The sequence below is a fragment of the Dromaius novaehollandiae genome, chromosome 2, assembly GCF_036370855.1.
Source record: "Dromaius novaehollandiae isolate bDroNov1 chromosome 2, bDroNov1.hap1, whole genome shotgun sequence".
Taxonomy (NCBI): domain Eukaryota; kingdom Metazoa; phylum Chordata; class Aves; order Casuariiformes; family Dromaiidae; genus Dromaius; species Dromaius novaehollandiae.
This window is the reverse complement of record NC_088099.1, coordinates 80,596,069-80,613,157: the sequence shown is the minus strand read 5'-3', so window position 1 is coordinate 80,613,157 and position 17,089 is coordinate 80,596,069. Positions and strand designations below refer to the sequence as shown.

Here is a 17,089-nt window from a genome sequence, read left to right as displayed (position 1 = left end):
TTTATGCGTGTTCCTAATCCTAGATCCTTGTTTCTTCTGTGGCTTAGGTGCAGCAACAAGAACTGTTTATAAGCTTGTAACATGACCCAGATCAGGCAACTGGCCTGCTTGAAATGATTTTTGTATTTTTCTGCAGAGTTCTACATTGTAGTGATATTTTTTAAAACAGTAGTGTTATATTAGGGCAAGAGCCAGCTTCTGATAAAGTGAAGAGCTGAGAGGAGCATTTTTGTTCTGGAAGTAGTCCACTCGAAGGGCTATTTGGGGACTAAGGCACTTGTCGGTGAGTTTAAAGAATAATGAGTTTGTCAGAGTTGCTTCATAATAAAACATGATCAGCTGTGTGAGACAGAGATGCTAAAATCTATTTCGGATCTATTCTGAAATAACAGAAGAGTGCCTTTTTATATATATATGCATGGTTATGGGTGTTTTGAGTACTGTTGGCCTAATTCGGAAGTACTTGCACATACCATTATTTTCACAGATTCCACTGGGGTTATTGTACATAATTCTTTTCCAGTATTGCTCTGAAGTGTGTAGGTGTTATTACACAACAATTTTGTGCTTTTCATCTTCAGCTGTGAATTTTTACTGCTGCATAATAAGTACTAATATTTGTACTTGAAGTCCATGATGGGTCAATACATGAAGGAATTATGGAAGGAGTTCTGGATGATCTGGGTTCACAGGTTTTATTAACTGAAACAGATTATCTTTACATAAAAAATAAGGGTAATTCTATCTGCTAGAGGAAAAAGTAGAATAGCTTCTAATAAGAACTACAATAACACTCTTTCTTTTTTTTTTTTTTTTTTTTTTTTTAAAGGCAACTGTATTTTGCCATAGGTTAAATGTGTGTGCTGATGTAGCTTCTCAAACAAAAGTACAGTTTTCCTAGATGGTGTAGCATTAGCATAAAGTAGCTCTTTTGAAATGGGAGCTTGAGTCGTGGCTTTCAGACTTCTGCATGGAAGTGACAATATGCATTTCCCAGCGCAAGAGAAGAGGCTCTTTTGCAGCACTTTAAGCATTACTTGTTTTCAGTCATGAAAATTGTGTGTGAACTGCAGAAAATGATTAGCTTCAGTGTAAAAGTGGAAAAAAAATCGGAGTGAAATTAATATTCTCTACTCATTGGTAATTTTGGCAAAGAACAAGTGGTGAAAAGGATACACCTAGCTATTTTGTGTTATGCAAAATTGTGCTTTTATCATCTGGTTTGCATTAGAAAGTGAATGATACTGGTAAAAGAAGTGAACAGGAGAAACGTGCAGCAAAGCTAGCTACTTTACTGTATTTTAAGGTAGAGATGTAAAGTCCACTGACCTTTTTCATGCTTGCAAGCTTGATTAGGGCTTGAACAGTATCCTTATAAGAAACAGGTTTTCAGCCTTGGGATACTTGGGATTGTGGAAGGTATTCTTTCAGAATAAAACCAGCAGGCTCAAGTATCTTTTTTCAGTTTTTTCTAGGAATATACAATGATCATTTTTCAGTTTTGAGACTCTGGAATAAATTAAAGCAGTGAATTTAAAAACTTTCTCCCCTGTGTCCTCTAATCACTGTTTTTTTGTCTGTTCTTCATACTTGGCTGTATTTGAGGGAAGAGGGTAAGAGATGCCCTTTTCTCAGAATCCTTGAAAGATGCTGGTTTTATTTCCAAGGGGGTGGATGTTGCACAGTTACAAGCCTCAGCTGCCACCTCTTTCAGCATGTAGGGAACTATTCCCCAGTTTCAGGGAAAAGCATGTGAAATTTGTAAGATGAAGGTTGCTTTTTAGCAAATTTAGTTTTAGTATTTATTTGCTCACTTCTTAGCTTGTATTTTGGCTACAAGTTGTTTGTTTGTGAAGAACAGAACATAATTTGTTGCTAAACAAGAAATAAGCTAACATAGGCTCATGTTTCTTTTCAACAAACCATGTATGATGCTTTCATTTATTTATTTTGTTACTAAATGCCATCTGCGTTCTTCCACTATAATACTGCAATTTTAGCAGCTCTGTGCTATGTTGCTGGAGCAGTACCGCATATGTTAATAACTTCTTTATTAGTTGGCATTGATCTGTGCTCCACGCTGTTGGTTTTGTCGCATGCACCTTTTGTTCCCTTGGCAAGTGAGGAACTGAGCTGCTGGGTTAGACTCTAAACCCCGTTGACTTTCGCTACCTGCCCAAGCCCGCTTGCTGTTCGGAGTCTTTAGCGTTTGATGCTTTTTCTGTTTAATTACTGTTTTTCTAACTGCAGAACTTCAAAAACAGGGTATGGAAGTGAACCACAGTCAAGAATTCTAAGTTGGAAAATTTATAACCAACTCTAAAACTGGAAAACATAACTCAGAGCATGTCTATGTTGCTTCAGTGTAGTCTAACTAAGGGATGGGGAGCTTTGCTAAATAAGGAAGCTGACCTCCCCTCTATTCTCTGCTTTACCTGGCTCCTGGGGAACCAAATTAACACAGCAGACTGTCCGTGTGGGCAGCTCTGTTTCGTGGAGTCATGCTTGCATGCTGGGGAAAGTCTGCTGGCAGCAGAGGTTCAGGAGGAGACCAGGGTAGACACACGCCTACTGTGTGGAGGAGTCAGCTTGGCCCGGCAGTGATTGCCTCCTGCTCGAGGTAAGCCCTGTGGAGCTGGAGCCAACTGAGTACCTCCGCACCCTGCTCCAGAAAGCTACAGAAATAGTTATTAATAGTATCATAATAATGTTCATAGTATGTCAGGGAGCTGAGAGGGAGTAGATGATTTGCTGGATTCATGTGGAGCCGCGGCTCACCTGGGAGGAAGGGGCAGAGCTGCAGCTGGTCCCCAAGTAGTGGTTGTGGCTGTGGTGCTCCCTGTGGTAGCATTGTTGACAGAAACACCTCTGTTTTCCCCCCTCCTCTCCCGAAATCAGTTTTATCATTGGGGAAAAAGTTTATTCAGAAAAAATAGCCTGTGGATGTTTCTTGCTGGCTCAGCAATTTCCAGTGACTCGATATCCTTCTCGGTTCATGAGTCTGCAGATGTATGTGCAGATATGGAACAGTTTGGGCAAGAGGAATTCTGTTTTTGTGTGAAATTCAGAGTTCCCAGTGGATCTACCGAGCTCTGCAGCCTCAGCTGCATAGTACGGTGCTTAAGTCCTGTGCCCCATATTGCCGTTGTCCTAAAAGGAAGCCACGTCAGTCGGTGGTTATGCCAGCCTTGTATTTACGACTTCTGTTGTAATAATTATTATTCACTGTTGAGCCAATTGTTGTTTCAGCAGATGGTAAAAGTGATCACCCTTTGCCTTGTCTGACGGGTCTCGGCATCCAACCATGCCAGAAAAAAATGGAATCCACTTAGTGCTGAGCACTTCTGGGGATTTGGCTGCTTTATTCAGGTACTTAAATGAGAGCAAAGTTCCAAAAAATCTAATCAGATTTTCCTGTCTGCATGCATTGTATCATACGAACTTGCGGTACTGCCAAGTTTGATCTGTAGGGGCGTTATGGAAACTCATGTCAGCTGTTCCATGTATACCCACACAAAACACCTGACATGGATTTCATTATTGTGCGTAATACACACGCACACACATTTTTCTCTCTGTATTTCATGATGAATGGAGCAAACGTGGAGACAGAACAAAAGAAATTTTCTTCTTCGTTGAAATGCTTTCAATCTTTAGGGTGCAAAACCAGATGAACTGCAGGAGTTAATTTGATTATTGGCCAGACTCCTTGCTCAAATAATTGACAGGAGGAGTCTAGTCCTTTTATTATATTGCGGCTGACTGCAAGAGGAAAAACAAGTCACAGTGATGCATCATATCAAGAACTTGAAACAAGCTGGTCAGTTTAGAATTCTATTTACGTTGTTCTTCTGGCATGTACCATTACTGGAAGTCTTTTTAAAATAATTCCTGGCAATCCAGATGTCACCTGGCATTTTGGGATGGTAGATATGTTTTAGTCCAATGAAAAAAAAAATAGCAATCCCATCTTTATTTGATTATAACAAGGAAGAGGTAGAAGCAACAGAACTCTGCTATGGGTTGCAAGGTCAGCCACTTTTGGGTTGTCTTCTTTTATTTTAAGAATAACATAGGCATCTGCTTTACCTTTCGGGATTTGTACGTGATATAAGTCTTTGAGGATACATGTCTACTGTAAATTAAATATTTCTAGGACCGCTCTCTGACACTGAAGCCAAATGGCACAGGGCATCCTGCACGGATCCTGTTAAGGGGCTCTTCAATAAGGAGAGTAGCATGCAGGCTGCCTATATGGACTATCCTAGTCATTACTGCTGGGGAGAATAACAGCACCGATAAACTGTTATAGATAATGAAGTTTCTAGTGCTTGGGAACATTTTTTGGTACTACTTAATCAGCTCGTATAGATGTAGCCTATTAGAGGAACCTTCTATTAGAAGCCACTAGGCTTTTAAGAAAGCACATTCAGCTGGGGAAAACTGATAATTATGTTCGGGTTGCAATAAAACTGCAAGCTGCACTGGTGGCGCTTGCATGCAATGAGACGCTAGTTGTGCATGAATTGTCTGTGCCCTGTGTTGGCCTCCTTGCTGTCTAGTTCTAGGTCCAGTTTTTAGCATGTTGGCTTGGCACATACATGTGTGGAATCTGTGGTCTGCGAACTCCTGCTAATGGACCCAGGCTCAAGGTGTGACTGAGCTCTCTACCAAACAGTGGTGGTGCCTTTAAAGGAAACAAAACTGAATGTTTCGCAAGGTTGTTTAGCCTATTTGTGTGAAAAATCGTGTCCAGCTTATTTTGATGTGAAGTCTCTACTGAAGTATATGAACAACTGTGATCGGATCTGCAATGTATCAACTTGCTTATGATAGAGGGGAGTGCGGTAGATAATGTGTTTTTACAGCAGCTATCCCAGGAGGAGCTGCAAAGCAGCTGGCTTGGAGGCTGTTATGGGTTTGCAGATGCGGGAGCCAAGATGGACTTCCCCATTGGTTTTGCTGAAGAACTAGTGAGAAAAAAGTTATTTAATAGAGTCCAGTAATAGCATTGGACTATATGGTGCTTTGAGACTGGGATTTGCTTTGTAAACTGTCCTTGAAACTGCTGAACGGTTTCTGCAACAGGTTCTAAAGATAAAATTGATTAAGGCTTTTAGAGAAATGTGCGCTATAACAAATGTCTATACTTAATCGAGCAAAGTCCAAGCAGGTATGTGTTATAATCAGCAGATGAATATTATCAATTTTTCTTCCTGTGCTGAGCCTGTTGGCAGGGCAGCTATGAGAGTGGTCTGCTCTCCGCACTGCCTCGAGGGACCGCAGTTACACCTTTCAGAGGTGTTGCCAGGCCACCCTTGCAATCTATATTTGCTATAATTACAAATGAAATAAGAGAGCCTAAAAGTAGAGGTTGCATTTAATAACACATTATAATGGCATAGCAATGTATGGAGAACTAATCAAAACTTTTTTTAAACTGGTACTAAATTGATTCAGTGATTTGTGTTTGGCTCAGTGCTGTGTGCTGGTTGACAATAACATTTAAAAAATTGCCTTGCAATTTTCTCTTAATTGCACACGGTATGCTTTAGGGTGACAGCAAAGATATTAAAATATGAGTAACAGATGTGATATTTGCTAATGGAGCGCCAAATCCCATATATTTTCCTCATCCTGTTATTTATCTGCAGACGAAGCCTTTACCTTTTAAAAGGAAAGAATCCACTTTTTCATAGGAAGTGTTCTTTCCCACCCTCCCCCTCAGGGGGCTGAATGGGTCGTCTTTGCCTTGTAGATCAGTAACTGAAGAATAGCCAAGCATGACAGTTGTATGCCACAACATTATTGTTATTTAGGATTATTAAGTTGTAGCCTGGCCTTCAGTATTTTAGATGTGCATCATTCAGGGTCTGAGCTAAAGACTGCTGGAGGTAGGTTAACTCTAGGCAGCTTTTGTTTCCAAAAACCCAATTCTACTTGTATTTAGTGCATGTTAGCACGTTAGTATATGCATATGCAGATCCATGTTTTATATCCTGAATTCCTATGCAGCTGGTGACACCCTTGATCTACCTCCTCTCAGCTGCTCTGTGCAGCCTTCGCGTCTCCTGCACTGTGGGATGGTAGCGAAAGAGCCCAGAGTTGTCATGGCTTCCCCAAGAGGAGATACTGATTTTGGAGATGTGGTAACGGAGAGGTACTAAGCGTGTTTCCCAGCTATGGCTGTTGCAGCCTCTTACCCTCTCCCTCGAGAACTGTGGTGTCTTGGTTAAAAACTTTTGAAAAATTGTTTCTATAACTCATTGCTCAATCAATCTGAATTAAAATCCTTTTAAGACAAATTGCTTGTCTATGCTCAGGAGTAAGTAAGACAAACTTGAGATTTTGAAAGGTTTTTTTTCTGATTTACTTAAACAGGGGAAAAAACTGTTAAACATGTATTAAAAATGTATTTTATGTTTTACTAAAAATGGTTTTCTGCCCATTTGCTTCCTTACTAACAGTCAGACAGCTCCAAAAAACACTGTTTAATAAAACTTTTCCATGGGGGGGAGAGTCTTCAATGAAAGCATAGGAAATTTAAGCCCTAGAACAGTACTTCTGTTTCCATTTCCTCTTAGTTTTCTGCATAAGTCTGCTAGGAATGAAAATGTCATCTGAGCCCTGTAGCTAATGCTTGTTGTGATATAAGAATATCCTGTAAAATCCTTTTCTTATTCTACCATAGCAATCTTCTTTACCACTCCTGTTAATATCTAGAACTCCATCCCAATATATTCCATCTGCAAAAAGCTAGTGTTCGTAGTTTATGACAAGTATTCACAGAATCACAGCACGGCTGAGGTTGGCAGGGACCTCTGGAGATCATCTAGTCCAACCCCCCCGCTCAAGCAGCATCACCTAGAGCACGTTGCCCAGGACCCTGTCCAGACAGCTTTTGGATATCTCCAAGGACGGAGACTCCACAGCCTCTCTGGGCAACCTCTTCCAGTGCTCAGTCACCCACACAGTAAAGAAGTTTTTCCTCATGTTCAGGTAGTTTCAGGTGATGCCCGTTGCCTCTCATCCTGTCACTGGGCACCGCTGACAAGAGTCTGGCCCCATCCTCTTGACACCCTCCCTGCAGGTATTTGTACGCCTGGAGAAGATCCCTCTGAGCCTTCTCCTCTCCAGCCTGAATGGTCCCAGCTCTCTCAGCCTTTCCTCATCTGAAAAATGCTTCAGTCCCTTAAATCATCTTAGTGGCCCTTTGCTGGACTTGCACCAGCAGGTCTGTCTTTACTGGAGAGCCCAGAGTTGGACATTCCAGGTGTGGAGGTTGTCCATCTGTCACAGAGAGACTGCGTGGTTCATGTAATTCCTTATTTTATATATTTTATATTTTAGTAGCCTAATTTAGTCACTCACCTGTGCTTCCATAGAGGTAGAGTGCAGCTTTCTGAAGAGCTTTTTTCACAGTGAAGTGCTGCGAAGGATTTTTCATTTTCTGCGTTAATCATTCTCTTTAATTCCTTTTAATTTTTAATCATCTTAGAAGGAAATAGATCAGAAAACTAAGTTTTACTGCTCTATTTAAATTATCATAGCACACAATTTCTTGGCCAGATGCCTTTTTGCTCCCTTATGATTCCGTATAATAGATACTATATAAAATAAAGTTAGACAGAATATATAGCAGCAAGTACTAGAAAAATAGCACGATGCAATTGTTGTCTGGGAAACTTTCCCCCAACTGTCAGGTGCTACCTCTGCAGATAATAACCATGTGCTGCTTTTTCAGGGTAGTGATTTCCCACACAAATAATAGTACTACCAGAGATGGATAGGACATAGGTGTATCAGATGCTACTTAAATTTATCATCTGGGTTATCATCTGGCTACAGATCTAAATACTCTCAGTGAGTAGAAGGACACTATATCTAGGCTGAGACTTATAATATGACTTGGGGCGGTCCAACCTAATTACCAACGAATTATTGGGGACCCCTCCCCACCCACTGTAGATGAGAGGGACATGATAGCTGCAGACTTTGAACAGCTGCATAGGGTGACATGAGTTGCTTCCACTCCTAGGCTTCGTGGGTGTTAGCTCAGGCTTGGGTGCCTGCGTATCTGTTGGTACTAGCACATAGCTATGTGTGGTCTGCAAACACCATGTGTCTGTTGAATTGTGCTGGCCAACTTCATTATATCTGATAGGATCTATCACATGTGATAGGACAGGCTCGTGTAGCAGCTTTAGCTCGTTATCTACCTGTACGGCCTCTGTCTACCCTGTGCACTTCTCATGGGTGTGGCTGCGCTGAGAGATGGTGAGGTGTGAGGTGTTACAAAGATTTTTGCTAGGAAAAAGAAAAAAAAATTAGAGCAGTAAAATGGAACTCAACTTGTTTGACTTTTCTTTGGCTCTGGTTATGATTTTGCAGGATTGGTACCGAGCATAACTTTGCCAGTGTGGCTGCCCCTGAGTGAAAGAGTTTTGTTAGAATAAAGTTCCTATGCTAGTAAGACACTCCTAATTTTTTCATAGGATGCTGTGCTGTATCTACTCATGCTTTTGTATCTGGATCATCTTGCAGTAGCTCACTTCTCCCAGCAAGGATTTGGGTGCAGAGAGAGAGGGTGTTGTAGGGAAAGCAGCACTTTGGTTGTCCATACTTTCCCTGAGCTGGGATTAAACAGAGCCTCCTGTGCTGACAGTCTGGCCACCGAGATCTTAGGGATTGTGTTTTTTTTTTTTTTAATATGCCTATATGTGAGAAACACTGAGGAATTCTTGTTCCGCGTATGTTCATTGTACGTTTGATAGCGGCAAAAGTATTTCTGACAGTCTTTTATTGACAGGTATGTGACAAGTGTGATCCATTAATGTGAAAACCAGAAGCTTTTGTTTATAGTGGATAGTGATATTCTGGAAATAAGCTTGTTAACTTCTGTGCCAAAATATCTGTGTAGTAGTTTTCATTTTGACAAATTTTGGCTTCATTTAAATGAAGTGCTTCTCAGCCCTCTCCTGTTGCATTGGATAAAACCCAGGAGCTGAGTATTCTTCACCTTGCCAAAATGAACCGTTGCCTTCGTAGTGTCCTTAAGATCCTAAGAAAAAGCTGCTCCTAAACTGGCCAGCTTTTTCTGGAAATGAGCAAGGGGAGGCGGGAAGGTAGTAGTTATGGTCAGACCTTAAAATAGTGTGTGTTGTGGAAGGAAAATATCAAAAAGCCTTCACAGTTCAGATGCTTTTCTCATAAAGCCTTCTGCAGCTTTCTGTGGGTGTGGGGGAATGAAGGGGCTGTGCATGCTTCATGTTGGTGTCCTTGGGGGCTGGCTGGGGGTAGTCCTGGCTGGAAGAATGAGAAATGCTGCGGTGTTTCCCTGTTCCTGCCCCTCTTTGGCAGGACCCAGCCGGACATGCAAACGGCGTGGAGCAGCCAGCGGGTCTGATGGCAGGGAGGTGCAAGGGAACAACCTGGCTGTCGTCGCCTCCGGCGTGCTGCCTGCTTGACCAACTTGCTGAGTGCTTTGTTTCTATAATCAGCCTGTTTTGTGCTGTATAAAACATGCACAAGTTGGGTTTTTTGTTTGTTTGTTTTTGTTTTTTCTCTCTCCAGTCTGGTCTGTTTGGTGTAATCTTGTGCCGAGATAAAGCGTGGAATTTCTCACTAAGCAAGGGGACTTGCGTAGCTGTTCAAAAGCCTTGTGTGACTGCAAAATACATACAAAGACAGGTGAAAAGCGTATTTTGTCTCCTTTTAGGACATTCAGGAATTGTTTATCTAGCTAGTTTTAAACAAAATAGTTTAGAATGGAGGGAAATAAGTTCATGTTCGGTTCAAATTACTGTGGATTTCTGACTTCTACAGATTAGGTTTTTCTAAGCACATATGAGTGAAAGTGAGTTCTTGATTGCATCATGCACTTCAATGCTAATGTGTGTAGTATTCGCTGTGTTTGAGTATTCAGAAAACAAGATACCTAAGTTAACTGTTGAAAATTGATTTGGGAGCAGTCTTGGCTATGAAATGCTGCGCCAGGTACCCTGTCATTCCACTCTTTGCAAGTCATGGACCGATATCGTTGTTCTCTTCCTAACCAATGTGGGCATTTTTCGTCATGCTAGCTTACGTATTCTTATCATAAAAAGATGAAAACAGAAACTCAAGTGATCGTTATGCAACTGGATAGTCAAAATAGCATTTTATTCAGACATTTTCAAATATGAGTATATACTTTATAATCTTCGAGACTGCTTTTGTAAAAGAAAAACACACTGAAGTGAACAGACTCATTTTCGAGGGAAAAATCAAAAAGAAAAATTCTTCAAGACCCCACATCTTTTTATCTGTGTGTCATTTTCATTGGCTGCTACATAATCTACGTGTCAAAAACTGACCCTTGACATGTAAGTATCTCCTTTTGTAGCGTTCATGCGGAAGGCTATTTGTAATAGTAAAATATTTTCAAAACTATGAACCATGGAGTCTGGGAATGGGACAATATAATAGTGTATTGAGGTAATGTTATGTTGACTAAATGACTAAAGAAATATTTGACCGGAGGTGGTTGATTAACAAGATAAGATAAATCTGGCAAATCTAGAAATGTATGCTTGTAGCAGGAAAACTTTGAGGGTTTGCTTTCTTTGTTTGTGTGTGTGTTATAGTGAAGACATATGAAATCCCAAATAGGCAAAATAAATAATTCCTATTTCAGGATATTACACTAGAAATAATATTGTACATTCTTCTTTACTCTAAAGGGCTAAAAAGTGGGAAAAGGTTGATATCAAGACTTTCATGAAGTATGTTATTAAAACAGATGAAAAAAATTGTAATTTTGGCAATAATCAAAATAACAATAACTTTTGTGGTATAGAGGGTTAGGGTTTTTTCTACATGTATATTTGCTATTCATTGTTAACCATTTGCTTAAGAAAACTCTGCCATTGCTTTCAGTGAGCATCTTGAGGGCTTGCGAATGTAGGAATATGAATGCAGGTTTCCAAAAAAAAAAAAAAAAAAAAAAAAAGGGGGGGGGGCAAAAAAGGGAAATGTTTAAAGAAAAACTGAGTAATCAAATTCTGTTTCAGCTGCGCTACTACTGGTGCTAAACTAGAAGATACTAGTTCTGTAGGTGCTGTGCTATTGGGTATGACTGCACTGTAGTTGGGAAGCACGACTGACGCACAGCATACAAGCTGCAAGAAGGACTGTTTTTCTGATCTGTTTGCACGGGAGTTGTACAATAACCATAGCTATAGAATTAGGTGTGTGCATTTCCCTGTGTAAACAGGCACTGCCCTCTGCTCAAGATTGTATGGGTGCAGCTTTCTGCCATATTGCCAAGACTTTGGACTTAGCATGTTGTAGATAAGGAATCCTTGTTCCATGTCACATCTTAATTTACGACTTAATTTATGGATGTTTAAGGCATGAGGAATGGCGGCATTTGGTTTATTATTCAAGCTGAAGTGATTTTTCTGCTGCTAGCTAATAATGTGTGCTCACATCAGGAGGCAAGAGAAGGGATGTTGGCAGTGGCTTGGGATAACTTTGCTGCCCAGGGTCAGAAGCCGTGAAGCTGCAAATGAGATTAGGAGGACTAAGCCAATGCTTAGAGTACAAGTACAGCCCCCTTCCCTGCCCCCTCCCCCCCCCCCCCCCCAAAAAAAAAGAATAGGTTTTTTTTTTGTTTGTTTTTTTTGTTTTTTTAAATAGAATGGAGTTAAAGTTTTGGGTCTCCAACTTGTTGTGCTTTGACTATGTTTCACTGGGCATGACTGCTTATTCCTCTGTTGGTGCATAAAATACTTGTGTGTGCTCTCTAGAGCTCCTGGGAAAATATTGGACCAGAAACTTGTAGCTTGCCCAACACTTACCTGTAGAAAGGAGAACATCTTTCAACATTACTCATTTTGATAAAATTTAACACAAAAAGTAGGAGAATATTTTTAAAAACTTGCATTCAAAATTATGGAGCATTTTCAGTATGAAAAATTTTACCATAGATCCGACATGTGCAAATGTGAGTACTTTGAGTTTCCGTTTTGATCCTGTTTAATGTGTATGTTATGCTGTCAAGGTGTTTCTTGCTTTCCATTTTCTTTTAAGGACACTAGCATCCTTTTAATTGTGCACTGGCTGCTCGCGGGAATTTCTAAAACACTTACTCCGTTGCTTCCTAACGCAGGATCAGTAACTTCACAGATAATTAAATGAGCCACCTCCTAAACACAGATATTCTCCTTTATCTACTTTGCACTCCTCCCTCCCACTCATCCTTTTTTACAGCCTCTGGTTATGCTAATCTGCCGAGCTGCGTATTAACATACAGGTGCCAGAACGCCTGGTCGTAGCCAGCCAGCGATCCCATGCAAACAGCAGCACCGCAGGCTTTGTAACCTCATAACTTGAGATGCAAGGGCATATTTGTTTACCCTAAATATAACTGATGGCAATAGAAATACATGTTTTTAAAAAATTACTCTTAAATATCAGCCAGCTGTTGTTACGATAGTTTGCTTGGATTTATTGTTTTAAAAGCATGTTTGGCACTTTAAAACTGGCATACACTGAAAATACTTTAAAAAATACTTTTAGCGTATTGAAACTGTGGTTTTTATTAAAACACAGCTAGATGTCTGTCACAAATGTGTAACCTTGAACTGCTAAACTGATCTGAAATTTATACGTCTTGTTATGAAACATGATATTCTGCAGAAAAATACATTAAGTTGGTATAACAAATGCCATCTTCATTAAGAAAAATGTGTATTCGTGGTTTAATGTTCTTGATCTAAATCAGCACAGTTACTGTACACGTTAAGTGTACTTATAATTATTCCTGAATTGTGTTTTCAGACTTTCTGATATAAGCGATCCCCTGCCCACCCCCTCAAAAAAAAATTCCTTTGGAAGGTAGAGCAGATATATTCCTTCCTAAGACAATTCTTGTTTGTTTGTCTGACTTGGATTCTCTGTAAAAACTCTCTATTAAAACAAATCAGATTAGTTAATATTATTGGACATGATGAAAGACCTGGTACCTCTGGTGTTGTTGTCTTAGAAGAAAAAATGAACAATGAAATTGAATTCGGTCAGACTGAGAACTCAGTAGCAGGAACGTATTTTTGATGAAGTCTGTATGTGTCTTGATATGTATGTTTAGGTTAATGTTTGTTCACATAGCTGCCCCCAAAACATCCGCGGACAAATCACCAAATGGAAAGGAAAATACTGGGAGAAGGAGAGATCATCCCAATAGTAAAGACTGAGCAAGCCTATGGATTCCTCTACTGCATCTCCTGTAGAAGTGGCAGGACCCTTCTCAATATTCCAGAACATTAAAACTGGTATCAAACTAGTTTGTGTAGATGTCCCTGTCAATAATATTAGAATGTTTGAATTGTATATGAATATTCTAATATGGTAACTGTATAGTTATGGCAAACTTATTTACTCAATTAAAATTAAATCTTAATTTTAGACCTTTTCCTTCCAGCAGGGCGGTGTAAGCGCATTGTGGTGAGGGAAGGCATTTGGGCAGAAAAGGCGTTCCTGAGCTCTGCTTGGGTAAGCATGGCTCTTGCTGCTGCCACCTCTCCCCATCAGTGCTGCTGCTTTTTCCCTATCTACCTTCTCCTACTATGACCGGCACCGGGGACTGGCCACCCTTGCCTTCATCCTTGCTGCTCTGCAAGCCTCAAAGAGCTTTCCAGTTTATTCTGTTGCACTGAATTCTTTCCCTCACATACAATTTGGGGAATACATAGTTGAGAGCAGTTTTATTCTGAAAATCCCAGCATGCTGGGATGACCAACAGTAGCAGTTGTGGTGGTTCCTCACAATTTAAGGCAGCCCTGGACTGGAATAGAGTTACTATGGTGGTTGAGTCCAGTGGAGGGGAAAAAACAGAACTGATGATATCCTTCCCCCTGCAACCACCTTTCCTTACTTTTTTTTTTTTTTGACCTTGTTTAAGCCAGTGATTTGCCTATAGGCTGCTATGACAGCGTACAGATTAGGATTAAGCATCTAAATGGTAAAATTGATTGCAATCTAACATGACCTGCCTAGCTTACTATTTTCTAGTTTGAAGGATCTACGCAAAAGTTTGTGGGTTTTTTTTCCCTTTTTTTCTTGTCCCATGTTTTAAGACCTCATCAGAGGTGTAGTTCTTACTGTGGTGAATGGTTCCAATTGTTTATATGTAAACTGTGTATATTCTTCCCCTTTGCAGATTAATAGTACTCAAATGGTGATAGTTAAACTCATTTAATTTTCTCTTATTATGGCTGAACTGCTCTCTAAATCTGCTTCTTAAAGGAGTTGATTTAACCAGTTTGGACCTGTAAATGATGGTGGAATTTTTTTTTCAAACTGCCTTGCCAGCTGCTCAATATGTAGCTCTTCATGAAGGCTCCCTTACTAATGAAAATACTTTAACTTAGCAATAAAAATGAAAGAATGCTATTACAATCTCAGAAGATAATGATTCAGGCTAGTAAAGTCAAGTTAGTTAAAGGTAGCTCCTCTGAAGTAGCTGGCCACAAATAGGACCAGCCTCAATTATTCTTTTAGGTAGGGGTCTTAATATATCCACTCACTTCCTGCATTTTCAGTAGATCTTCCTGCATCGAAGAGACTAAACAACATGTTAACACATCCCAAAATTTGGATTCAGCTACATTTGGCAGCCACCTACTATCATTTTATGATATTGGGCCACTTGAGAAGGCTTCTAGGAACCTTCTAGGAGTTGCCTGCTAGTTTGGTTGGGAATTCTCTTTGGGAATCTGATTTTCCAGAGGGTATAGGTACCTGCAATGTAGATGGTAGTAGCCTTTATTGAAATCAAAGTGTTGTTTCATTTGAAGCTGGTGGCAATTATGATATTGGATGGAAGATCTTGATAGTGGTAGGATCTGAGTTCTTAGAAGGAAATAGCTGAGTAAGTAGAACAAGGGAGCAGGGGAAGAAAGAAAACAGTAGAAGTATTTCTAAATAAAGCATTCTTGCCAAAGTATGGAAGGTGGGCCACAACCAAATGCCTTATTTGTTTGAAATCTAATGAGTTTAAAATAGTTGCAGATGTCACCTTGAATATTGGACTTATTTTTGCACTTTTATAGTCATATGAAGAGAATAAGCAGTATTTTTTGAAGAGCGTAACATTTAGACTGGACATGTCTTTAACAGTCAGCAACTCCTGTAGCATTGTTTGCCAAAATTTTGAGGCCTTAATTTCAGACTGCTATGTTGTTTTATGTTCTCATTTGATAATTTGGCACTCTGCATTTGTGTTTCTGCCGTAGCGCTGAATTTGGATAATGAAACACAGAGATGTACAGCAACATTTGACAGTGTGGTTTCCAGAATAGTCTCAGCCAGTCTAAGGATGGTTGTTGCATGGATGTGAAGATGCTTACTGTCATGGGAAGGGCTTCCCTCCTCTTTTCCGATTCATCCTGCTTCTAGCCGTGTGGCCCTTTCTGTGGGCAGTTACCCCACCTTTTATGAACTGTTTTAATTCATTATAATGGCAACTTACTGAATGCTAGAAGTACTACAGAAGAAGCAGGGGTTTGTGTCGCTGGTTGTTAGCAGGAAGAAATTCCCCCTTTGGGACCAGAAAGCTGTTCTGTTGGCTCGCTGCGTCTTGTCAAATTGTGTGTGGCAAGCTGTAGTATGTACTGATGCCGAAAGACATTGTCCCCAGTATTTTTTTGCTTTGGCTCCCAAACCAGGGAAGAACAGAAGCAGAAACAAAATAACTAGTTTTTGGGGAGATTAGTTCCTGGCGTGACTGACCTGGTAGCTTTGTGAGCGGTGGTGCTTGCACTGGCATGTTCCTAGCATGGGCTGGGAATGGGAGTTTAGCTGTGGGGGCACCTTGCCCTTTGGTGATACCTTGGAAGTAGGACAAAGCCAACCTTGCATCTTCTCCCCTGCTTAAAATTCCTGGATGCAGCAAGGATTACTTCCATGCATCCAGACCATGAAGAAGCTAGCTTCCTAACAGTATTTATCCCCTCTGTGTGTGAGATGATAATTCTCCAGTCAGGCAATTTTCCATCTAGAGGATCTCTGTGCGATGGTTGTGGGCTTTGTTATATCTGAATCACTAGAGTTGGCAATAATTTTATAGGGTGTTTATCTTGCATATTTATGCTGAGCTGCTCATGAAAGCATTACATACATGTGTTGAACATTCCTCAACTGAATTTTAGATTTTGAATTTCTAAATATGCACTCTGGAAGACATGAAAATTTCACAAATGCAATTAAAAGAGTTGATTCCATTTTTCGTGTAAAGGTGGTGCAGGGTTAGGACTCTAATGAATACTTGTTCCTGGCTGTTGGGAACAGTTAATCTCTTGTATGTAAGTGTTTGATCTGAAAGCTTATCAGAGTTACCAGTACAATGTGTTATTCTGTTAAAAGCACATAAGTATTTTAGAACTGGATGTAAGGTGCACATTGCATTTTTACAAAGGGATAGGCAACTATTTCTCGTGGTTTCAGTCTGCTAGTACACTGAATTTATGTACAGACACCCATATAAATACTTTTCTTATTTTACATCTTCTAATCCAGATTGCCACTAATGGGAACAGAGTATCAATTGAAATTGGGAGGGGTTTTAGTTTTGGAAGGAGAGAATGAAGCTGAAGTAGCAATACTTTTCTTTCTTTGCCCACTGACCAGATTGTTGTGCATTTAAGTATGAAAATAAAAGTCCTCCTAAGCTTGTCAAAGCTCTTTCCAAAGAGGTCCATTTCTCTTTTCTAGTCCCTGTACTTGTATGTGATCCATTCTTTTCACACTAAAAAAAAAAAAAAAAAAAAAAAAAAACAAAAACCTAGCTAGGAAATATTTTCCATCAGAAGGATTATACTGTAGTTCAGAGCTTCAGTTGTGTTGCTGGGGGAACCTGGGTATCATTAGATGTAGATATCATTATGATGATAAAAGTCACACTGTAATTGAGGTGACTTCATTTAAAGTTAATCAATGTGGGAGCTGGTTGACAGTGGTCTCAACATGAGTCAGCCACACGCCCTAGCAGTGGTGAAGGCCAGCAGCATCCTGAGTTACATCAATGGGAGTGCAGCCAGTAGATCGAGAG

At 40.1% G+C, this 17,089-nt stretch overlaps 1 protein-coding gene across 7 annotated transcripts in view; it reads left to right on the top strand.

Moving 5' to 3' along the window:
* Positions 1-17,089, top strand: part of SEMA5A (semaphorin 5A) — a 315,605-nt gene that overhangs the window by 20,125 nt on the left and 278,391 nt on the right. Inside the window, exon 2 of one of the 7 annotated variants that reach the window (XM_064506840.1) lies at positions 13,463-13,533. The exons of the other annotated variants lie outside the window; for them this stretch is intronic. The gene's annotated coding sequence lies outside the window, so the exon portion shown is untranslated. The remainder of the gene's footprint in view (positions 1-13,462; positions 13,534-17,089) is intronic. 7 annotated transcript variants of the gene reach the window in all.